We start from the raw sequence: 23,889 nt of genomic DNA, 5'->3' as shown, positions 1-23,889 counted from the left end.
ATTATATTGTGCAGCTTATCTCACCACCTGTAGTTATTTAGGTGAAAGCTCCAAAATGCTTGCCTAATATGTCTGTTTATCCAAAAGGAAGTAAAAAGGGAGAGCTAGAAAGATAGCATTGCATCACATTACATGGCAATGCAATGCACAGTTGCTGAAGTTGAACCAAAATGAGCTTGTAATCTGGCTTCTGCAACTTTGAACATGAAAAATCCAATGAGGAGAAGAAAAGCAAAGCCAAAGAGTCCATCCCAAAATCCGACAAACAAGCAAAATGAACAAAAAACATTGAATTCAATTCTTTCTGATTTTAGAAACTGCATTAAAGAAGGGGTGCACCGGTCCTGGAGATACTGCAATACCAGGTCAATGCGTGGAGTGGACAGAGCAAGCTCTTTTTCCATCTCCCTGTTCTAAAAATCCATTTAATATATGGTCCCCAGATAGGGGACGTATCAGATATTAAACTGATAAGAACAGATACTACACTTGATCTTAGCCAAAAGGCCGAGAAGCGATAACCAGAATTGGTTTCAAACTACGGAGCCACCCAAGGATCCTGAAAAGTCCATTTGTGGAGATGAGCTCCTGGACTCCCGTTAAGAAGACATGTTGTCAACCTCTAGATCCCTTACATGCCTGCACTTTTCGGCTTGCTGCTGCTGCAATCCACGCGTTTTAGATCTGCATAACTCCACCTCTTTAAACACAGCACCTTCACCCCCTGCTGTTCCCACCCGCCTCAACACCGTTGGAAGGGAGGAGAACCAATTAAGGCGGGGGGTGGGGTGGAACGAGCAGCTGTCTACCCTTAGCAGGAGGGCTCCTGATTACATACCTCTCCTGCTGCTGCTGCTGCTGGCTGTCCAGCAGCAGACTGAAGGTGGCTGCTGCTGTGCACAGGTATATAAAGGCTCAGAGCCTATTATGACACGCGCAGCCAGCGTTCCATTGCCACATTCCATCTACTGCAGGCAGGATACCTGGCTGGCTGAATGTCGCTGAGAAGCTCACAGAGACCGCCATAAGCAACAGTTTAACAGAATGCCACAGACTAATCAACCAAACTTTTTGGGTTGGGTTCTCTTTTATAGTCTGCAGGCATTAAATGAAAGAAGTCAGTGTTCCAGCAGAGGGAGACAACGTTTCAGAAAAGGCATTGTAGCAAACCAAAAAAGAAATTTTAAGCGCAGCAGAGTAACCAGTGCACATACCTGTTAGCTCAGGTGAGTTTAAAAGGCTGCTGTTGATAACAAGGGCATTTGCTAAATAGATGGTGTGTGTGCAACAATATACTGAAAGGTCAATTATATTGTGCAGCTTATCTCACCACCTGTAGTTATTTAGGTGAAAGCTCCAAAATGCTTGCCTAATATGTCTGTTTATCCAAAAGGAAGTAAAAAGGGAGAGCTAGAAAGATAGCATTGCATCACATTACATGGCAATGCAATGCACAGTTGCTGAAGTTGAACCAAAATGAGCTTGTAATCTGGCTTCTGCAACTTTGAACATGAAAAATCCAATGAGGAGAAGAAAAGCAAAGCCAAAGAGTCCATCCCAAAATCCGACAAACAAGCAAAATGAACAAAAAACATTGAATTCAATTCTTTCTGATTTTAGAAACTGCATTAAAGAAGGGGTGCACCGGTCCTGGAGATACTGCAATACCAGGTCAATGCGTGGAGTGGACAGAGCAAGCTCTTTTTCCATCTCCCTGTTCTAAAAATCCATTTAATATATGGTCCCCAGATAGGGGACGTATCAGATATTAAACTGATAAGAACAGATTTTTTTTTTAATTTGGCTATCCCCTCACAGGGATAAAACCAGTTTTATTTAAAAATTACACAGATGTACAGAAATAAAAGCAACATTTTACATCATTACAAATTTTTATACATTGTCTCGAAACATACGAGACTTAAAAGCATAAATTATTCAAATAGGATAAAAATTTGCATATATTCAAATTAATAAAATGTTACAAAAATTCAAAATGTGTTCCATACATTGACATCCCATTTTAGGGAGATATTTGGATTATTTTTTTTATCTAATAAAAAATATACATACATTTCACTTAAACAAAAACTAAAAACATCATTTAAAGACAATTCATCATGATTAAAAATTAAAATATTTCAGGCTTTCCAGAGAGCTATTTTGGCGCAATTTATTGTCTTCCATGCCATAATTTTTTGGTCTTTTGTTGGGCATTCCATAAGTCCATAAAGTATTGTGGCGTAGTTAAAGTCTTTGAGGTCTGCCACTTTTTCCATCAGAGGGAGCAATTTTCTCCAGAACGCTTTTGCAAAAGGACAAGTCCATAGTAGATGTTTCACTGATTCCTCCTCTTGACATCCGCTTCTTGGGCAAATGGCAGACCTCACGAGTCCTCTTCTATGTTGGAATGCCCGGCACGGAAGACATTGGTGTGCGCAGCTCCAAGCCAAATCTTTCTGTATATTAAAAAGATATTTTGCATTAATGACTTTCCATATATTCAATATTTGTTCATCATCATAGCGCTCAATGTTACATAACTCTTCATTTTTACAAAGACTTTTAATTAATTTCTTACTATTTTGTAGATCTCCCGCTTCTTTACCCCCTAAATTAAAATGAATCACTATTTTTTCTAAAATTAAATAATGCGTTGGCAGTTTAAAAGCATATGGAGATGATAAAACCGTTTCAAACCACCCAAACTTTCTCATAAAAAAACCAGTGTTATAACGCATAAAAAAGGACCAATAGTGATTTTTAAAAAGGGCATTAAAACAGAAGCAAAAAAATTTAATTAAAAGGAATCTACTAAAATCTGGAAAGTCTTTCCCACCTTTGAGCTTTGGTTTTGTTACAATTTCTCTTTTTAATTTCTCCATCTTAGAACTCCAGAAAAAAGTAAAACATGCTTTAGTGATCTTTTTTAAAATATTTACAGGGGGAGGGAAAACCAAACTCAAATACAATAAAAGAGGCAAAATGACCATTTTTATAATTAATACTTTACCCTCCATCGTTAATTTTCTCATATTCCACATACATATTTTCGTATTCACTTTCTGAGCTACCGCCTCCCAGTTATTTAGACCATTATTGGATTCACAGAAAGAAATACCTAAAATATTAATAGATTCAGTTATTGGAATAAAAACATCGTGTAAAATCATCTCCCCAATATTTAAAATACTACTCTTATTAAAATTAACCTTAAAACCAGAAGCTGTACAAAAGGATTGGATCTGTTTGAGTGAGTTTTGTAGTGATGGTGCATCTCGGCAAAGGACTGCCACATCGTCCATGTAACCCACCACTTTTGCTTCTGTTCCTTTGCTTCCAGGTAGAGGGATACCACATATTTGTCTATCTCTACGGATTGCACATAAAAGTGGCTCAAGAGCACAAATAAAAAGTAGTGGGGACAGGGGGCACCCCTGTTTTACCCCTGATTTTAAAAAAACATCTTGTGTCTTAAAACCATTTACTAAAATCTTACTTGTGCAGTCCTTATAAAACGCTTTAAGAGATAATAAAAACCTTTCTGGTATGCCCATTTTTTCTAAAACCTTAAAAAGATAAAAATGAGAAATCTGATCAAAAGCTTTTTCGAAGTCAATTGATAAAATTGCCATCTTCCCTTTTCTGTTTTTAATGTCTTCAATACAGTCTTTAACAAGGTTTAGATTGTCCCAGATACTGCGCTCAGGCACACCACATACTTGGTTTGAGTGGATTATTTTTCCTATAATTTTTTTAAGGCGGTTTGCACAAATTTTTGCCATTATTTTATAGTCACAGTTTAGTAGGGTTATAGGTCTCCAGTTTTTTAAGTCTGTCTTATCACCTTTCTTATATAATAATGAGACCTCCCCTTTTTTCCAGGATTTTAATAAAACCTTATCATTAAAAACTTCAGTAAAAACATAAAACAGATCCTCTTTTAAAATATCATAAAATTTTACATAAAACTCTATAGGAATACCGTCTGATCCAGGGACTTTTCCAATTTTAAAACTTTTTATGGTTTGTAAAATTTCTTCTTCTGTTATGTTTTGTGATAAAAATTCTTGGGAGGCGGTATCTAAAACAGATGTTATTTCTTCTAGGGAATTTTGCATTATATTTTCATCTATTGTTTTATCATTAAAAAGATTAAAATAGCAACCATGTACCTTTTCCAAAATTTTTCCCATATTTTTCTCTCCATCTATATCTTCAATTACTGTTTTTTTCTCTCTAATTTTTTTTAAAAAAATATCTAGAACATTTTTCGTCTTCCTCCACATGTTTTATTCTGGAGCGGAAAATGAGCTCTTTCCCTTTTTGTTCTAGTGATTTTGTTATTTCTTCTTTCAGTATTTTAATATCTTTTTCTACTTCTAGACCATTTTCTCTAAGTTTATATAAGGTCTGTAACCGGGTATTTAAATTATTATATAATTCTAGCTTTTCTTTTGCTTTATATATGCTTTTCTTAATAAAAAAATCTTTTATTTTTTTTTTCATTTTATCCCACCAGGCACTTATACGGACATTTACATCTTTCTTCCTCCTGCAGTTTTTATAAAATTCAATAAAATCCGATAAAATCTTAGAATCATTTAAAAGGGATACATTCATTTTCCAAGTTTTTTTCCCACATTTTTTATTAGCATTAATTTTTACACTAAAAGATAAAAATTTATGATCTGAGAAGATATTATCGTGGGTTTCACATTTATCAGGTAAAATTTGTTCTGAACCGAATATAAAATCTATTCTTGAACTGCAATTTAAATTGCTCCAGGTAAAGCCGGCCTCTACTGAACTAGTCTTGTTGCATTCTTTATAAATATCAACAAGTCTAAAATCACTTAAAATATTACTTAACATACCGGAAGTTTTGTCATAGTTTCTACTTACGGCTGTAGAGCGCCGACTTTCACCCTTTAAAATACAATTAAAATCACCTGCCAAGATAAAAGGTTCAGAGGTATTAATAAATAATGGTAAAATCTCTAACATGTCAGCTCTTTCATTTTTATCTGGGGACCCATAAAAATTTAAAAATTGCCATTTTACACCATTAATAAAAGCTTTAACTAATAACATACGACCTGGTAAAATCTCTTGGATAAAATCAATTTGAACGTTTCCCTTAAAAAGTATAGCTATCCCTGCTGATCCGGTAACATTTGACCCGGACCACACTGATGGGCCACATTTCCAATCCTCTTTGTATTTTTTGTAGGATACTGTGTGCGGGATATTGCATTCCTGTAAAAAGAAGACGGAAGCAGTAAGACAAGTTAAAAAATTAAATAATGTTACTCTTCTGGTTTTTGATTTTAGACCCCTCACATTGAGGGAAATGCCCTTAAGTTCTGCCATTGGAGGAAAGTAAAAAAATTATATAAAACAGAAATACGGAACTTACTTCCTATCCGCTGAACCGGCCAGACCACTTACGCTCGAGCTACTTCCCTCGTCCGAATTTATCGTAAGTAAGGACTCCATGGAGGAGGAACTTGACTCACCAAAACAATGACCCAACGCTACATGTGAGTAGCTTGGGAGACAACTAAGAGGAACAGCACCCTGGGTCTCCATGGGCTGGCCATTCAGATCCTTATCAGGTGGGTCCCCAGGTGGCTCCCCTGCACCCAGGGGAGGCCGACACACAGGGGAAGGTTGTGTACAAGGCAATGTACCCGAGCTCACGGAGCTGGCAAGGCCCGGCTCCCCACCGGGGTCAGCAGGGTCCGGGACCTTTGGGGGACCAACGTCCACATCCCCACCAGGAGATGTGTCCATCTGATCCCCATCAGCCGCTCCATTCGAACCATCTTTCTTCCCTCTTTTCTTTTTATGGGGACCCACCGTAGTCCAGTTAGCCTCAGACTCAGGCCCAGGAAACCCAGTTTTTGCCTCGGGCTCGGTGTCAACCTTCTGCCGGTCTCTTTTGGTTTTACCGATCATGCCCTTTTGTTCCTTTTCTGCCTTTCTTTTAGCCTCCCTGTTGTCTTGGTGCCAACTTTTCCTCACTGCTTGGGAGTTACCCTTCATTACCTCTGAGCTTTCCTCATCACTCGAATCGCCCTCTTTGCTCGCTGAGGCTCCAGGTTGTTGTTCCTCCTCCTGAGGGGTGGTCTGACCTGTTGGTTCATTTTCAGATGTCCTGGCCTTTTCCTTCCGTCTCTGTTCGGCCTCCCAGAACCTATGTGGGCATGAAAAATAAAAATGACCAGGTTTTTGGCAGAAATTACATTTTTTATCATGAGGACATTCTTTGGTGTCATGTTCTGTACTAGCACAGTTTCTACAGGTTGCCTCACAGTCATCCTTAAAATGGCCATATTTTCCACAGTTTCTACAAAAGGGTGGCATACCAGAAAAAAAGAAGTCTCCATTTGAGGAACCTATTTTAAAACGTGCAGGAGGGAGTTTCACACCGCCTGGGAAATTAGGGTCTCTTTCACATGTTACTAGAAATTTCCATTTGGACGTCCATATGTGAAACTCATTAAGTACTTTCCCTATACATTTTACACTTTTAAAGTACATTGAAAGAAAACATGTTAGTTCCACTGAAGTAACGAAAGGAGAAAATACTTTAAGGATTACCATTTTTACCTCATCCAGGACGTGCTCGATAACTTGTATTCCTTTTAGAATAGGATTGTTTTTTGCCTTTCTGGCTCTTACCAGGACATCCTGAAAAATGCCTTCCCCGGTGAAGGTGATGTCATAATCGCCACGCCTCGGATAATCCTGGATAGAGAGAATCTCGTTCTTCTGCACATGAAAGAGCCCTTCAAGCACGTCCTGGACTACGTACCGCAATTTCCTTTCATCACTTCCGCCCTCTGTGAAATGAATACGGATAGTGTTTTTAAGCCTCGCATAGTGAGGCACGAGGTTGGGGTCAACCTCCATGGTAACGCAACAAGAAAAAGCAAATCGCAAACCACTTGCAATCTGCGCCTTTCAGAGTTCTGTAAACAGAAACACCTGAGAGGCTGGGGGGGATCGCAACCCGTTACCCTGGGACTAAGCCCTCTCCCAATAGCAGCAGGCAGGGGAGCCCACCGAAGTGGGTCACCCTGCAAGGCCGAGGAGAGGGGTACCCGAGTACCTTCTGGACCACAGTCGCCTGTACAAGACACTTGACCGCAGCCAAAAGGCCGAGAAGCGATAACCAGAATTGGTTTCGGCCTTCGTTGCCACCCTCTGATCCTGAAAAGTCCATTTGTGGAGATGAGCTCCTGGACTCCCGTTAAGAAGACATGTTGTCAACCTCTAGATCCCTTACATGCCTGCACTTTTCGGCTTGCTGCTGCAGCAATCCACGCGTTTTAGATCTGCATGACTCCAACTATTTTAGCACAGCACCCTCACCCCCTGCTGTTCCCACCCGCCTCAACACCGGTGGAAGGGAGGAGAACCAATTAAGGGGGGGACGAGCAGCTGTCTACCCTTAGCAGGTGTGTTGCTGATTACTTACCTTTCCTGCTGCTGCTGGCTGTCCAGCAGCAGACTGAAGGTGGCTGCTGCCGTGCGCTGGTATATAAAGGCTCAGAGCCTATTATGACACGCGCAGCCAGTGTTCCATTGCCACATTCCATCTACTGCAGGCAGGATACCTGGCTGGTTGAACGGCACTGAGAAGCTCACAGAGACCGCCATAAGCAACAGTTTAAAAGAATGCCACAGACTAATCAACCAAACTTTTTGGGTTGGGTTATTTCTTATAGTCTGCAGGCATTAAATGAAAGAAGTCAGTGTTCCACCAGAGGGAGACAACGTTTCAGAAAAGGCATTGGAGCAAGCCAAAAAAGACATTTTAAGTGCAGCAGAGTAACCAGCGCACATACCTGTTAGCTCAGGTGAGTTTAAATGGCTGCTGTTGATAACAAGGGCATTTGCTAAATAGATGGTGTGTGTGCAACAATATACTGAAAGAACAATTATATTTTGCAGCTTATCTCACCACCTGTAATTAGTTAGGTGAAAGCTCCAAAATGCTTGCCTAATATGGCTGTTTATCCAAAAGTAAGGAAAGAGGGAGAGCTAGATAGATAGCATTGCATTACAGTACATGGCTATGCAATGCAGAGTTGCTGAAGTTGAACCAAAATGAGTTTGTCATCTGGCTTCTGCAACTTTTAACATGAAAAAACCAATGAGGAGAAGAAAAGCAAAGCCAAAAAGTCCATCCAAAAATCCGACAAACAAGCAAAAGCAACAAAAAGCATTGAATTCAATTCTTTCTGATTTTAGAAACTGCATTAAAGAATGAGTGCACTGGTCCTGGAAATGCTGCAATACCAGGTCAATGCGTGGAGTGGACAGAGCAAGCTCTTTTACCACCTCCCTGTTCTAAAAATCCATTTAATATATGGTCCCCAGATAGGGGACGTATCAGATATTAAACTGATAAGAACAGATACTACACTTGATCTTAGCCAAAAGGCCGAGAAGCGATAACCAGAATTGGTTTCGGCCTACGGTGCCACCCTCGGATCCTGAAAAGTCCATTTGTGGAGATGGCCACCTGGACTCCCGTTAAGAAGACATGTTGTCAACCTCTAGATCCCTTACATGCCTGCACTTTTCGGCTTGCTGCTGCAGCAATCCACGCATTTTAGATCTGCATGACTCCAACTATTTTAGCACAGCACCCTCACCCCCTGCTGTTCCCACCCACCTCAACACCGGTGGAAGGGAGGAGAACCAATTAAGGGGGGGACGAGCAGCTGTCTACCCTTAGCAAGAGTGTTGCTGATTACTTAACTTTCCTGCTGCTGCTGGCTGTCCAGCAGCAGACTGAAGGTGGCTGCTGCCGTGCGCTGGTATATAAAGGCTCAGAGCCTATTATGACACGCGCAGCCAGTGTTCCATTGCCACATTCCATCTACTGCAGGCAGGATACCTGGCTGGTTGAACGGCACTGAGAAGCTCACAGAGACCGCCATAAGCAACAGTTTAAAAGAATGCCACAGACTAATCAACCAAACTTTTTGGGTTGGGTTATTTTTTATAGTCTGCAGGCGTTAAATGAAAGAAGTCAGTGTTCCACCAGAGGGAGAGAACGTTTCAGAAAAGGCATTGGAGCAAGCCAAAAAAGACATTTTAAGTGCAGCAGAGTAACCAGCGCACATACCTGTTAGCTCAGGTGAGTTTAAATGGCTGCTGTTGATAACAAGGGCATTTGCTAAATAGATGGTGTGTGTGCAACAATATACTGAAAGAACAATTATATTGTGCAGCTTATCTCACCACCTGTAATTAGTTAGGTGAAAGCTCCAAAATGCTTGCCTAATATGGCTGTTTATCCAAAAGGAAGTAAAGAGGGAGAGCTAGATAGATAGCATTGCATTACAGTACATGGCAATGCAATGCAGAGTTGCTGAAGTTGAACCAAAATGAGTTTGTCATCTGGCTTCTGCAACTTTTAACATGAAAAATACAATGAGGAGAAGAAAAGCAAAGCCAAAAAGTCCATCCAAAAATCCGACAAACAAGCAAAAGCAACAAAAAGCATTGAATTCAATTCTTTCTGATTTTAGAAACTGCATTAAAGAATGAGTGCACTGGTCCTGGAAATGCTGCAATACCAGGTCAATGCGTGGAGTGGACAGAGCAAGCTCTTTTACCACCTCCCTGTTCTAAAAATCCATTTAATATATGGTCCCCAGATAGGGGACGTATCAGATATTAAACTGATAAGAACAGATACTACACTTGATCTTAGCCAAAAGGCCGAGAAGCGATAACCAGAATTGGTTTCGGCCTACGGTGCCACCCTCGGATCCTGAAAAGTCCATTTGTGGAGATGGCCACCTGGACTCCCGTTAAGAAGACATGTTGTCAACCTCTAGATCCCTTACATGCCTGCACTTTTCGGCTTGCTGCTGCAGCAATCCACGCGTTTTAGATCTGCATGACTCCAACTATTTTAGCACAGCACCCTCACCCCCTGCTGTTCCCACCCGCCTCAACACCGGTGGAAGGGAGGAGAACCAATTAAGGGGGGGACGAGCAGCTGTCTACCCTTAGCAGGAGTGTTGCTGATTACTTACCTTTCCTGCTGCTGCTGGCTGTCCAGCAGCAGACTGAAGGTGGCTGCTGCCGTGCGCTGGTATATAAAGGCTCAGAGCCTATTATGACACGCGCAGCCAGTGTTCCATTGCCACATTCCATCTACTGCAGGCAGGATACCTGGCTGGTTGAACGGCACTGAGAAGCTCACAGAGACCGCCATAAGCAACAGTTTAAAAGAATGCCACAGACTAATCAACCAAACTTTTTGGGTTGGGTTATTTTTTATAGTCTGCAGGCGTTAAATGAAAGAAGTCAGTGTTCCACCAGAGGGAGACAACGTTTCAGAAAAGGCATTGGAGCAAGCCAAGAAAGACATTTTAAGTGCAGCAGAGTAACCAGCGCACATACCTGTTAGCTCAGGTGAGTTTAAATGGCTGCTGTTGATAACAAGGGCATTTGCTAAATAGATGGTGTGTGTACAACAATATACTGAAAGAACAATTATATTGTGCAGCTTATCTCACCACCTGTAATTAGTTAGGTGAAAGCTCCAAAATGCTTGCCTAATATGGCTGTTTATCCAAAAGGAAGTAAAGAGGGAGAGCTAGATAGATAGCATTGCATTACAGTACATGGCTATGCAATGCAGAGTTGCTGAAGTTGAACCAAAATGAGTTTGACATCTGGCTTCTGCAACTTTTAACATGAAAAATACAATGAGGAGAAGAAAAGCAAAGCCAAAAAGTCCATCCAAAAATCCGACAAACAAGCAAAAGCAACAAAAAGCATTGAATTCAATTCTTTCTGATTTTAGAAACTGCATTAAAGAATGAGTGCACTGGTCCTGGAAATGCTGCAATACCAGGTCAATGCGTGGAGTGGACAGAGCAAGCTCTTTTACCATCTCCCTGTTCTAAAAATCCATTTAATATATGGTCCCCAGATAGGGGACGTATCAGATATTAAACTGATAAGAACAGATACTACACTTGATCTTAGCCAAAAAGCCGAGAAGCGATAACCAGAATTGGTTTCGGCCTATGGTGCCACCCTCGGATCCTGAAAAGTCCATTTGTGGAGATGGCCACCTGGACTCCCGATAAGAAGACATGTTGTCAACCTCTAGATCCCTTACATGCCTGCACTTTTCGGCTTGCTGCTGCAGCAATCCACGCGTTTTAGATCTGCATGACTCCAACTATTTTAGCACAGCACCCTCACCCCCTGCTGTTCCCACCCGCCTCAACACCGGTGGAAGGGAGGAGAACCAATTAAGGGGGGGACGAGCAGCTGTCTACCCTTAGCAGGAGTATTGCTGATTACTTACCTTTCCTGCTGCTGCTGGCTGTCCAGCAGCAGACTGAAGGTGGCTGCTGCCGTGCGCTGGTATATAAAGGCTCAGAGCCTATTATGACATGCGCAGCCAGTGTTCCATTGCCACATTCCATCTACTGCAGGCAGGATACCTGGCTGGTTGAACGGCACTGAGAAGCTCACAGAGACCGCCATAAGCAACAGTTTAAAAGAATGCCACAGACTAATCAACCAAACTTTTTGGGTTGGGTTATTTTTTATAGTCTGCAGGCGTTAAATGAAAGAAGTCAGTGTTCCACCAGAGGGAGACAACGTTTCAGAAAAGGCATTGGAGCAAGCCAAAAAAGACATTTTAAGTGCAGCAGAGTAACCAGCGCACATACCTGTTAGCTCAGGTGAGTTTAAATGGCTGCTGTTGATAACAAGGGCATTTGCTAAATAGATGGTGTGTGTGCAACAATATACTGAAAGAACAATTATATTGTGCAGCTTATCTCACCACCTGTAATTAGTTAGGTGAAAGCTCCAAAATGCTTGCCTAATATGGCTGTTTATCCAAAAGGAAGTAAAGAGGGAGAGCTAGATAGATAGCATTGCATTACAGTACATGGCTATGCAATGCAGAGTTGCTGAAGTTGAACCAAAATGAGTTTGTCATCTGGCTTCTGCAACTTTTAACATGAAAAATACAATGAGGAGAAGAAAAGCAAAGCCAAAAAGTCCATCCAAAAATCCGACAAACAAGCAAAAGCAACAAAAAGCATTGAATTCAATTCTTTCTGATTTTAGAAACTGCATTAAAGAATGAGTGCACTGGTCCTGGAAATGCTGCAATACCAGGTCAATGCGTGGAGTGGACAGAGCAAGCTCTTTTACCACCTCCCTGTTCTAAAAATCCATTTAATATATGGTCCCCAGATAGGGGACGTATCAGATATTAAACTGATAAGAACAGATACTACACTTGATCTTAGCCAAAAGGCCGAGAAGCGATAACCAGAATTGGTTTCGGCCTACGGTGCCACCCTCGGATCCTGAAAAGTCCATTTGTGGAGATGGCCACCTGGACTCCCGTTAAGAAGACATGTTGTCAACCTCTAGATCCCTTATATGCCTGCACTTTTCGGCTTGCTGCTGCAGCAATCCACGCATTTTAGATCTGCATGACTCCAACTATTTTAGCACAGCACCCTCACCCCCTGCTGTTCCCACCCACCTCAACACCGGTGGAAGGGAGGAGAACCAATTAAGGGGGGGACGAGCAGCTGTCTACCCTTAGCAAGAGTGTTGCTGATTACTTAACTTTCCTGCTGCTGCTGGCTGTCCAGCAGCAGACTGAAGGTGGCTGCTGCCGTGCGCTGGTATATAAAGGCTCAGAGCCTATTATGACACGCGCAGCCAGTGTTCCATTGCCACATTCCATCTACTGCAGGCAGGATACCTGGCTGGTTGAACGGCACTGAGAAGCTCACAGAGACCGCCATAAGCAACAGTTTAAAAGAATGCCACAGACTAATCAACCAAACTTTTTGGGTTGGGTTATTTTTTATAGTCTGCAGGCGTTAAATGAAAGAAGTCAGTGTTCCACCAGAGGGAGACAACGTTTCAGAAAAGGCATTGGAGCAAGCCAAAAAAGACATTTTAAGTGCAGCAGAGTAACCAGCGCACATACCTGTTAGCTCAGGTGAGTTTAAATGGCTGCTGTTGATAACAAGGGCATTTGCTAAATAGATGGTGTGTGTGCAACAATATACTGAAAGAACAATTATATTGTGCAGCTTATCTCACCACCTGTAATTAGTTAGGTGAAAGCTCCAAAATGCTTGCCTAATATGGCTGTTTATCCAAAAGGAAGTAAAGAGGGAGAGCTAGATAGATAGCATTGCATTACAGTACATGGCTATGCAATGCAGAGTTGCTGAAGTTGAACCAAAATGAGTTTGTCATCTGGCTTCTGCAACTTTTAACATGAAAAATACAATGAGGAGAAGAAAAGCAAAGCCAAAAAGTCCATCCAAAAATCCGACAAACAAGCAAAAGCAACAAAAAGCATTGAATTCAATTCTTTCTGATTTTAGAAACTGCATTAAAGAATGAGTGCACTGGTCCTGGAAATGCTGCAATACCAGGTCAATGCGTGGAGTGGACAGAGCAAGCTCTTTTACCACCTCCCTGTTCTAAAAATCCATTTAATATATGGTCCCCAGATAGGGGACGTATCAGATATTAAACTGATAAGAACAGATACTACACTTGATCTTAGCCAAAAGGCCGAGAAGCGATAACCAGAATTGGTTTCGGCCTACGGTGCCACCCTCGGATCCTGAAAAGTCCATTTGTGGAGATGGCCACCTGGACTCCTGTTAAGAAGACATGTTGTCAACCTCTAGATCCCTTACATGCCTGCACTTTTCGGCTTGCTGCTGCAGCAATCCACGCGTTTTAGATCTGCATGACTCCAACTATTTTAGCACAGCACCCTCACCCCCTGCTGTTCCCACCCGCCTCAACACCGGTGGAAGGGAGGAGAACCAATTAAGGGGGGGGCGAGCAGCTGTCTACCCTTAGCAGGAGTGTTGCTGATTACTTACCTTTCCTGCTGCTGCTGGCTGTCCAGCAGCAGACTGAAGGTGGCTGCTGCCGTGCGCTGGTATATAAAGGCTCAGAGCCTATTATGACACGCGCAGCCAGTGTTCCATTGCCACATTCCATCTACTGCAGGCAGGATACCTGGCTGGTTGAACGGCACTGAGAAGCTCACAGAGACCGCCATAAGCAACAGTTTAAAAGAATGCCACAGACTAATCAACCAAACTTTTTGGGTTGGGTTATTTTTTATAGTCTGCAGGCGTTAAATGAAAGAAGTCAGTGTTCCACCAGAGGGAGACAACGTTTCAGACAAGGCATTGGAGCAAGCCAAAAAAGACATTTTAAGTGCAGCAGAGTAACCAGCGCACATACCTGTTAGCTCAGGTGAGTTTAAAAGGCTGCTGTTGATAACAAGGGCATTTGCTAAATAGATGGTGTGTGTACAACAATATACTGAAAGAACAATTATATTGTGCAGCTTATCTCACCACCTGTAATTAGTTAGGTGAAAGCTCCAAAATGCTTGCCTAATATGGCTGTTTATCCAAAAGGAAGTAAAGAGGGAGAGCTAGATAGATAGCATTGCACTACAGTACATGGCTATGCAATGCAGAGTTGCTGAAGTTGAACCAAAATGAGTTTGTCATCTGGCTTCTGTAACTTTTAACATGAAAAATACAATGAGGAGAAGAAAAGCAAAGCCAAAAAGTCCATCCAAAAATCCGACAAACAAGCAAAAGCAACAAAAAGCATTGAATTCAATTCTTTCTGATTTTAGAAACTGCATTAAAGAATGAGTGCACTGGTCCTGGAAATGCTGCAACACCAGGTCAATGCGTGGAGTGGACAGAGCAAGCTCTTTTACCATCTCCCTGTTCTAAAAATCCATTTAATATATGGTCCCCAGATAGGGGACGTATCAGATATTAAACTGATAAGAACAGATACTATACTTGATCTTAGCCAAAAGGCCGAGAAGCGATAACCAGAATTGGATTCGGCCTACGGTGCCACCCTCGGATCCTGAAAAGTCCATTTGTGGAGATGGCCACCTGGACTCCCGTTAAGAAGACATGTTGTCAACCTCTAGATCCCTTATATGCCTGCACTTTTCGGCTTGCTGCTGCAGCAATCCACGCGTTTTAGATCTGCATGACTCCAACTATTTTAGCACAGCACCCTCACCCCCTGCTGTTCCCACCCACCTCAACACCGGTGGAAGGGAGGAGAACCAATTAAGGGGGGGACGAGCAGCTGTCTACCCTTAGCAAGAGTGTTGCTGATTACTTAACTTTCCTGCTGCTGCTGGCTGTCCAGCAGCAGACTGAAGGTGGCTGCTGCCGTGCGCTGGTATATAAAGGCTCAGAGCCTATTATGACACGCGCAGCCAGTGTTCCATTGCCACATTCCATCTACTGCAGGCAGGATACCTGGCTGGTTGAACGGCACTGAGAAGCTCACAGAGACCGCCATAAGCAACAGTTTAAAAGAATGCCACAGACTAATCAACCAAACTTTTTGGGTTGGGTTATTTTTTATAGTCTGCAGGCGTTAAATGAAAGAAGTCAGTGTTCCACCAGAGGGAGACAACGTTTCAGAAAAGGCATTGGAGCAAGCCAAAAAAGAAATTTTAAGTGCAGCAGAGTAACCAGCGCACATACCTGTTAGCTCAGGTGAGTTTAAATGGCTGCTGTTGATAACAAGGGCATTTGCTAAATAGATGGTGTGTATACAACAATATACTGAAAGAACAATTATATTGTGCAGCTTATCTCACCACCTGTAATTAGTTAGGTGAAAGCTCCAAAATGCTTGCCTAATATGGCTGTTTATCCAAAAGGAAGTAAAGAGGGAGAGCTAGATAGATAGCATTGCATTACAGTACATGGCTATGCAATGCAGAGTTGCTGAAGTTGAATCAAAATGAGTTTGTCATCTGGCTTCTGCAACTTTTAACATGAAAAATACAATGAGGAGAAGAAAAGCAAAGCCAAAAAGTCCATCCAAAAATCCGACAAACAAGCAAAAGCAACAAAAAGCATTGAATTCAATTCTTTCTGATTTTAGAAACTGCATTAAAGAATGAGTGCACTGGTCCTGGAAATGCTGCAACACCAGGTCAATGCGTGGAGTGGACAGAGCAAGCTCTTTTACCATCTCCCTGTTCTAAAAATCCATTTAATATATGGTCCCCAGATAGGGGACGTATCAGATATTAAACTGATAAGAACAGATACTACACTTGATCTTAGCCAAAAGGCCGAGAAGCGATAACCAGAATTGGTTTCGGCCTACGGTGCCACCCTCGGATCCTGAAAAGTCCAATTGTGGAGATGGCCACCTGGACTCCCGTTAAGAAGACATGTTGTCAACCTCTAGATCCCTTACATGCCTGCACTTTTCGGCTTGCTGCTGCAGCAATCCACGCGTTTTAGATCTGCATGACTCCAACTATTTTAGCACAGCACCCTCACCCCCTGCTGTTCCCACCCGCCTCAACACCGGTGGAAGGGAGGAGAACCAATTAAGGGGGGGACGAGCAGCTGTCTACCCTTAGCAAGAGTGTTGCTGATTACTTAACTTTCCTGCTGCTGCTGGCTGTCCAGCAGCAGACTGAAGGTGGCTGCTGCCGTGCGCTGGTATATAAAGGCTCAGAGCCTATTATGACACGCGCAGCCAGTGTTCCATTGCCACATTCCATCTACTGCAGGCAGGATACCTGGCTGGTTGAACGGCACTGAGAAGCTCACAGAGACCGCCATAAGCAACAGTTTAAAAGAATGCCACAGACTAATCAACCAAACTTTTTGGGTTGGGTTATTTTTTATAGTCTGCAGGCGTTAAATGAAAGAAGTCAGTGTTCCACCAGAGGGAGACAACGTTTCAGAAAAGGCATTGGAGCAAGCCAAGAAAGACATTTTAAGTGCAGCAGAGTAACCAGCGCACATACCTGTTAGCTCAGGTGAGTTTAAATGGCTGCTGTTGATAACAAGGGCATTTGCTAAATAGATGGTGTGTGTACAACAATATACTGAAAGAACAATTATATTGTGCAGCTTATCTCACCACCTGTAATTAGTTAGGTGAAAGCTCCAAAATGCTTGCCTAATATGGCTGTTTATCCAAAAGGAAGTAAAGAGGGAGAGCTAGATAGATAGCATTGCATTACAGTACATGGCTATGCAATGCAGAGTTGCTGAAGTTGAACCAAAATGAGTTTGTCATCTGGCTTCTGTAACTTTTAACATGAAAAATACAATGAGGAGAAGAAAAGCAAAGCCAAAAAGTCCATCCAAAAATCCGACAAACAAGCAAAAGCAACAAAAAGCATTGAATTCAATTCTTTCTGATTTTAGAAACTGCATTAAAGAATGAGTGCACTGGTCCTGGAAATGCTGCAACACCAGGTCAATGCGTGGAGTGGACAGAGCAAGCTCTTTTACCATCTCCCTGTTCTAAAAATCCATTTAATATATGGTCCCCAGATAGGGGACGTATCAGATATTAAACTGATAAGAACAGATACTATACTTGATCTTAGCCAAAAGGCCGAGAAGCGATAACCAGAATTGGATTCGGCCTACGGTGCCACCCTCGGATCCTGAAAAGTCCATTTGTGGAGATGGCCACCTGGACTCCCGTTAAGAAGACATGTTGTCAACCTCTAGATCCCTTATATGCCTGCACTTTTCGGCTTGCTGCTGCAGCAATCCACGCGTTTTAGATCTGCATGACTCCAACTATTTTAGCACAGCACCCTCACCCCCTGCTGTTCCCACCCACCTCAACACCGGTGGAAGGGAGGAGAACCAATTAAGGGGGGGACGAGCAGCTGTCTACCCTTAGCAAGAGTGTTGCTGATTACTTAACTTTCCTGCTGCTGCTGGCTGTCCAGCAGCAGACTGAAGGTGGCTGCTGCTGTGCGCTGGTATATAAAGGCTCAGAGCCTATTATGACACGCGCAGCCAGTGTTCCATTGCCACATTCCATCTACTGCAGGCAGGATACCTGGCTGGTTGAACGGCACTGAGAAGCTCACAGAGACCGCCATAAGCAACAGTTTAAAAGAATGCCACAGACTAATCAACCAAACTTTTTGGGTTGGGTTATTTTTTATAGTCTGCAGGCGTTAAATGAAAGAAGTCAGTGTTCCACCAGAGGGAGACAACGTTTCAGAAAAGGCATTGGAGCAAGCCAAAAAAGACATTTTAAGTGCAGCAGAGTAACCAGCGCACATACCTGTTAGCTCAGGTGAGTTTAAATGGCTGCTGTTGATAACAAGGGCATTTGCTAAATAGATGGTGTGTATACAACAATATACTGAAAGAACAATTATATTGTGCAGCTTATCTCACCACCTGTAATTAGTTAGGTGAAAGCTCCAAAATGCTTGCCTAATATGGCTGTTTATCCAAAAGGAAGTAAAGAGGGAGAGCTAGATAGATAGCATTGCATTACAGTACATGGCTATGCAATGCAGAGTTGCTGAAGTTGAATCAAAATGAGTTTGTCATCTGGCTTCTGCAACTTTTAACATGAAAAATACAATGAGGAGAAGAAAAGCAAAGCCAAAAAGTCCATCCAAAAATCCGACAAACAAGCAAAAGCAACAAAAAGCATTGAATTCAATTCTTTCTGATTTTAGAAACTGCATTAAAGAATGAGTGCACTGGTCCTGGAAATGCTGCAACACCAGGTCAATGCGTGGAGTGGACAGAGCAAGCTCTTTTACCATCTCCCTGTTCTAAAAATCCATTTAATATATGGTCCCCAGATAGGGGACGTATCAGATATTAAACTGATAAGAACAGATACTACACTTGATCTTAGCCAAAAGGCCGAGAAGCGATAACCAGAATTGGTTTCGGCCTACGGTGCCACCCTCGGATCCTGAAAAGTCCAATTGTGGAGATGGCCACCTGGACTCCCGTTAAGAAGACATGTTGTCAACCTCTAGATCCCTTACATGCCTGCACTTTTCGGCTTGCTGCTGCAGCAATCCACGCGTTTTAGATCTGCATGACTCCAACTATTTTAGCACAGCACCCTCACCCCCTGCTGTTCCCACCCGCCTCAACACCGGTGGAAGGGAGGAGAACCAATTAAGGGGGGGACGAGCAGCTGTCTACCCTTAGCAAGAGTGTTGCTGATTACTTAACTTTCCTGCTGCTGCTGGCTGTCCAGCAGCAGACTGAAGGTGGCTGCTGCCGTGCGCTGGTATATAAAGGCTCAGAGCCTATTATGACACGCGCAGCCAGTGTTCCATTGCCACATTCCATCTACTGCAGGCAGGATACCTGGCTGGTTGAACGGCACTGAGAAGCTCACAGAGACCGCCATAAGCAACAGTTTAACAGAATGCCACAGACTAATCAACCAAACTTTTTGGGTTGGGTTATTTTTTATAGTCTGCAGGCGTTAAATGAAAGAAGTCAGTGTTCCACCAGAGGGAGACAACGTTTCAGAAAAGGCATTGGAGCAAGCCAAGAAAGACATTTTAAGTGCAGCAGAGTAACCAGCGCACATACCTGTTAGCTCAGGTGAGTTTAAATAGCTGCTGTTGATAACAAGGGCATTTGCTAAATAGATGGTGTGTGTACAACAATATACTGAAAGAACAATTATATTGTGCAGCTTATCTCACCACCTGTAATTAGTTAGGTGAAAGCTCCAAAATGCTTGCCTAATATGGCTGTTTATCCAAAAGGAAGTAAAGAGGGAGAGCTAGATAGATAGCATTGCATTACAGTACATGGCTATGCAATGCAGAGTTGCTGAAGTTGAACCAAAATGAGTTTGACATCTGGCTTCTGCAACTTTTAACATGAAAAATACAATGAGGAGAAGAAAAGCAAAGCCAAAAAGTCCATCCAAAAATCCGACAAACAAGCAAAAGCAACAAAAAGCATTGAATTCAATTCTTTCTGATTTTAGAAACTGCATTAAAGAATGAGTGCACTGGTCCTGGAAATGCTGCAATACCAGGTCAATGCGTGGAGTGGACAGAGCAAGCTCTTTTACCATCTCCCTGTTCTAAAAATCCATTTAATATATGGTCCCCAGATAGGGGACGTATCAGATATTAAACTGATAAGAACAGATTTTTTTTTTAATTTGGCTATCCCCTGCAGAGGGATAAAACCGTTTATTAAAACTTTAACAAATTACAAGCATAATTAAACAAATACCAAACGTTAAAAGACAAATGAAATTTACAAAACAAAAAAATACAAAGATTTTAAATAATTAGGTTCCATTGGTCAACAAGCCATTTTTTGGAAATATGTACATTCTTCTTTTTGTCAATTAAATAATAAGTATACATTTCACATAAACATAAACTTAAAACATCATTCACTGATAAAACATCTTGTTTAAAAATAGCAATGTTGCGCGCTTTCCAGAGAGATGACTTGGCGCAGTTCACTGTCTTCCAAGCCATTGTGTACTGGTCCATTGTGGGGCATTCCATAAGTCCGTATAGCACAGTTTTATATGTAAAGTCCTTGAGGTCTGCCACCCTTTCCAGTAGGGGGAGCAGTCTTCTCCAGAAATCCTTTGCAAAATTACATGTCCATAATAGATGTTCCACCGTTTCCTCTTCTTAGCATCCGGCTCTTGGGCAGATGGCAAACCTCACAAATCCTCTTCTGTACTGGAATGCCCGGCAAGGAAGACAGCGGTGCATGCAACTCCAAGCCAGATCTCTCTGTTCATTAAAAAGATAAAAACGTTAATCATTTTCCAGATAGACATAGATTTGTCATCATCATATCTGTCAACATTACATATTTCCTCACTTTTACGTATTTCTTTAATTAGTTTCTTACTATTTCTTAATTCCTCTATTTTCTTAGTCCCTAAATTAAAATTGGACACTATTTTCCTTAAAATCTCATAATGCGTCGACAAATTAAAAGCATGGGGCACAGATATATTAACTTCATACCATCCAAACTTTCTCATAAAAAATCCTGTATTAAAACGCATAAAAAAGGACCAATAGTGATTCTTAAAAAGGGCATTAAAACAGTAAACGAACAGATGGATTAAAAGAAACCTATTAAAATCTGGAAAATCTTTACCACCTTTTACTTTTGATTTCATCACGATTTCTCTTTTCAGCTTTTCCATTTTTGAGTTCCAAAAGAAGGTAAAACAGGTTTTGGTTATCTTTTTTAAAACAATAACAGGCGGGGGGAAAACCATGCTAAGATACAATAAAAGAGGTAAAATCACCATCTTTAAAACCAATACTTTACCCTCCATTGTAAGTCTCCTCATGTTCCACATACATATTTTCGTATTTACTTTCTGTGTAACTGTTTCCCAACTATTATAACCATCATTATTTTCAGTGAATGATATACCTAAAATGGAAATGGATTCGGAGACATTAATTGGTAGATCGCGTAAAATCATCCCCCCAACACTTAAAATGTTACACTTATTAAAATTGATTTTAAAACCAGAAGCTAGACAAAAGGATTGCACTTGATGGAGAGTGGCCGTAAGTGATGGTGCATCTGTACACAAGACCGCCACGTCATCCATGTAGCCTACAACCTTGGCCTCCAAACCACCGCTTCCAGGCAGAGGGACACCGCATATCTGTTTATTTTGGCGTATTGCACATAACATTGGTTCCAGTGCACAGATAAACAGTAGGGGGGACAGAGGGCATCCCTGTTTCACCCCTGACCGTAAAAATACCTCTTGTGTCTTAAAACCATTCACTAAAATCTTACTTGTACAATCCTTGTAAAATGCTTTAAGCGATAGTAAAAACCCTTCTGGTATGCCCATTTTCTCTAAAACTTTAAAAAGATAAAAGTGTGAGACACGGTCAAATGCTTTTTCAAAATCAATAGATAAAATCGCCATTTTCCCCTTTCTGTCTTTCACTTCCTCAATACAGTCTTTCACTAAATTCAGATTGTCCCATATACTGCGCCCCGGCACCCCACACACTTGATTAGAATGAATAACTTTGCTGATGACTTCTTTTAGACGATTTGCACAAATTTTAGCCATTATTTTATAGTCACAATTTAAAAGTGTTATTGGTCTCCAGTTTTCTAATTTTGATTTATCACCTTTTTTGTATAGGAGGGAGACTTCACCTTTCTTCCAGGAATTTAATAAAACCTTATTATTAAAAACCTCAGTAAACAAATAAAACAAATCATCTTTTAAAATATCATAAAAACATACATAAAATTCTATTGGGATGCCATCAGGACCAGGGACCTTTCCATTTTTAAAACTTTTAATATTTTTTAACACTTCTTGTTCCGTTAAAACTTGGGATAAAAACTCTTGGGATGCGGGATCTAAAACAGCCGTTAGTCCTTTCAGCGAATCATCCATTAATTTATTATCTATATTTTTTCCATTAAAAAGATTAGAAAAAAAAACCTCAACTTTACCCAGCATATTTTTTATATTATTCTCACCATCTATATGGTCAATTATCACTTTTTCTTTTTTATTTTTCCTAAAAAAATATCTGGAACACTTTTCATTTTCTTCTATATGTTGTACTCTAGAACGAAAAATGATCTCTTTTCCTTTTTGTTCTATCCATTTTGAAATCTCTTCTTTTAAGTTTGAAATATCAAGTTGTACATCTATCCCATTGTCTCTGAGCTTAAATAATGTTTGTAGGCGGGTATTTAAAATTCTATATTCTTCATATTTTTCTTTGGCTCTACATATACTCTTTTTAATAAAAAAGTCTTTTATTTTTACTTTCATTCTATCCCACCATACACTCATAGTCTCATTTGTTTTTTTCCCTTTTCTACATTTCCTATAAAACTCAATAAAATCTGATAAAATCTGCGTGTCGGTTAAAAGGGATACGTTCATTTTCCAGCTTTTCTTACCACATTTTTTGTTGTCATTTACTTTTATGGTAAAGGATAAAAGTTTATGGTCTGAAAATATATTAGTTAAAACTTCACATTTGGCAGGTATTGTTTTGTCTGAACCAAAAATAAAATCAATCCTAGAGCTACAATTAGCATTGTTCCAAGTGAAACCGGCGTCCTCTGGGCTGTCACTATGACACTCTTTATATATGTCTATCAATTTAGCATCTTTGACTATATCATGTAGCATACCTGAGGTTTTATCGTAGTTCCTGCTTACAGAGCTGGAGCGCCGGTTTTCACCTTTTAAAACACAATTAAAATCCCCTGCTAAGATAAAAGGTTCAGAGTTATTAATAAATAATGGTAAAAGATCAAGCATTTCGGCTCTTTCATTTTTCTCTGGGGATCCATAAAAATTTAAAAACTGCCATCTAATACCATCAATAAAAGCTTTCACTAATAAAATACGACCTGGTAAAATTTCCTGAATAAAATCAATTAAAACGTTCCCTTTAAAAAGTATGGCTACACCCGCTGATCCTGCAGCATTCGATCCGGACCAGACAGATGGCCCACACTTCCACTCATCTTTATATTTTTGATATGACATTTCATGTGGGATATTACATTCTTGCAGAAAAAATACAGATGCAGTAAAACACGTAAAAAAATTAAAAAGAGCAGTTCTTCTCGTGTTAGATTTTATGCCTCTCACGTTGAGGGAAATACCTTTGAGTTCAGCCATCATTAGAAAATGTAGAAATTTTACTTAGGTAACTAAGAGCAACGGATTTATCTGTCCGATGAACCTGATCAGACCACTGGGCTTGCGCCTCCCTCCTCATCTGATAGTATCGTCACGAGAGTCTCCGTGGAGGAGGAAAGATTACCACATTTATATAAACCCGACGCTACACTGGCATAGCTCGGAGGGCTGGCTGGCAGAACCCGCTGGGTCTCCATTGGCTGGCCATGCAGTTCCTCATCAGGTGGGTCCCCGAGGGGTTCCGCCGCCCCTGTTTGACCTGTAGAAGGCCGTCCTATAGGAGGAGGTTGCGCACAAGGCAGAGCCTCTGACTCTTCA

The 23,889-nt window shown here is 41.3% G+C and overlaps 12 non-coding genes across 12 annotated transcripts; all 12 read right to left on the bottom strand.

Moving 5' to 3' along the window:
* Positions 1-328: 328 nt before the first annotated feature.
* On the bottom strand, positions 329-519 carry LOC141236804 (U2 spliceosomal RNA). Its single transcript, XR_012302416.1, has one exon. It is a non-coding gene; the product is annotated as a U2 spliceosomal RNA (small nuclear RNA).
* A 1,115-nt stretch (positions 520-1,634) lies between these two features.
* Positions 1,635-1,822, bottom strand: LOC141236714 (U2 spliceosomal RNA). Its single transcript, XR_012302364.1, has one exon. It is a non-coding gene; the product is annotated as a U2 spliceosomal RNA (small nuclear RNA).
* A 6,454-nt stretch (positions 1,823-8,276) lies between these two features.
* On the bottom strand, positions 8,277-8,467 carry LOC141236650 (U2 spliceosomal RNA). The gene has a single exon (XR_012302301.1). It is a non-coding gene; the product is annotated as a U2 spliceosomal RNA (small nuclear RNA).
* A 1,098-nt stretch (positions 8,468-9,565) lies between these two features.
* Positions 9,566-9,756, bottom strand: LOC141236649 (U2 spliceosomal RNA). The gene has a single exon (XR_012302300.1). It is a non-coding gene; the product is annotated as a U2 spliceosomal RNA (small nuclear RNA).
* A 1,098-nt stretch (positions 9,757-10,854) lies between these two features.
* LOC141236670 (U2 spliceosomal RNA) lies at positions 10,855-11,045 on the bottom strand. The gene has a single exon (XR_012302321.1). It is a non-coding gene; the product is annotated as a U2 spliceosomal RNA (small nuclear RNA).
* Positions 11,046-12,143: 1,098 nt separating this feature from the next.
* On the bottom strand, positions 12,144-12,334 carry LOC141236648 (U2 spliceosomal RNA). The gene has a single exon (XR_012302299.1). It is a non-coding gene; the product is annotated as a U2 spliceosomal RNA (small nuclear RNA).
* A 1,098-nt stretch (positions 12,335-13,432) lies between these two features.
* On the bottom strand, positions 13,433-13,623 carry LOC141236646 (U2 spliceosomal RNA). The gene has a single exon (XR_012302298.1). It is a non-coding gene; the product is annotated as a U2 spliceosomal RNA (small nuclear RNA).
* Positions 13,624-14,721: 1,098 nt separating this feature from the next.
* LOC141236688 (U2 spliceosomal RNA) lies at positions 14,722-14,912 on the bottom strand. Its single transcript, XR_012302338.1, has one exon. It is a non-coding gene; the product is annotated as a U2 spliceosomal RNA (small nuclear RNA).
* Positions 14,913-16,010: 1,098 nt separating this feature from the next.
* Positions 16,011-16,201, bottom strand: LOC141236656 (U2 spliceosomal RNA). The gene has a single exon (XR_012302307.1). It is a non-coding gene; the product is annotated as a U2 spliceosomal RNA (small nuclear RNA).
* A 1,098-nt stretch (positions 16,202-17,299) lies between these two features.
* On the bottom strand, positions 17,300-17,490 carry LOC141236686 (U2 spliceosomal RNA). Its single transcript, XR_012302336.1, has one exon. It is a non-coding gene; the product is annotated as a U2 spliceosomal RNA (small nuclear RNA).
* A 1,098-nt stretch (positions 17,491-18,588) lies between these two features.
* Positions 18,589-18,779, bottom strand: LOC141236655 (U2 spliceosomal RNA). The gene has a single exon (XR_012302306.1). It is a non-coding gene; the product is annotated as a U2 spliceosomal RNA (small nuclear RNA).
* A 1,098-nt stretch (positions 18,780-19,877) lies between these two features.
* LOC141236726 (U2 spliceosomal RNA) lies at positions 19,878-20,066 on the bottom strand. The gene has a single exon (XR_012302373.1). It is a non-coding gene; the product is annotated as a U2 spliceosomal RNA (small nuclear RNA).
* Between the last annotated feature and the right edge of the window lie 3,823 nt (positions 20,067-23,889).

Source organism: Phyllobates terribilis, unplaced genomic scaffold (assembly GCF_046119375.1).
Source record: "Phyllobates terribilis strain yellow unplaced genomic scaffold, ASM4611937v1 Scaffold_710__1_contigs__length_769263, whole genome shotgun sequence".
NCBI lineage: Eukaryota > Metazoa > Chordata > Amphibia > Anura > Dendrobatidae > Phyllobates > Phyllobates terribilis.
Note: the sequence above shows the minus strand (reverse complement) of the source record. Positions and strands in the feature narration are given on the sequence as shown.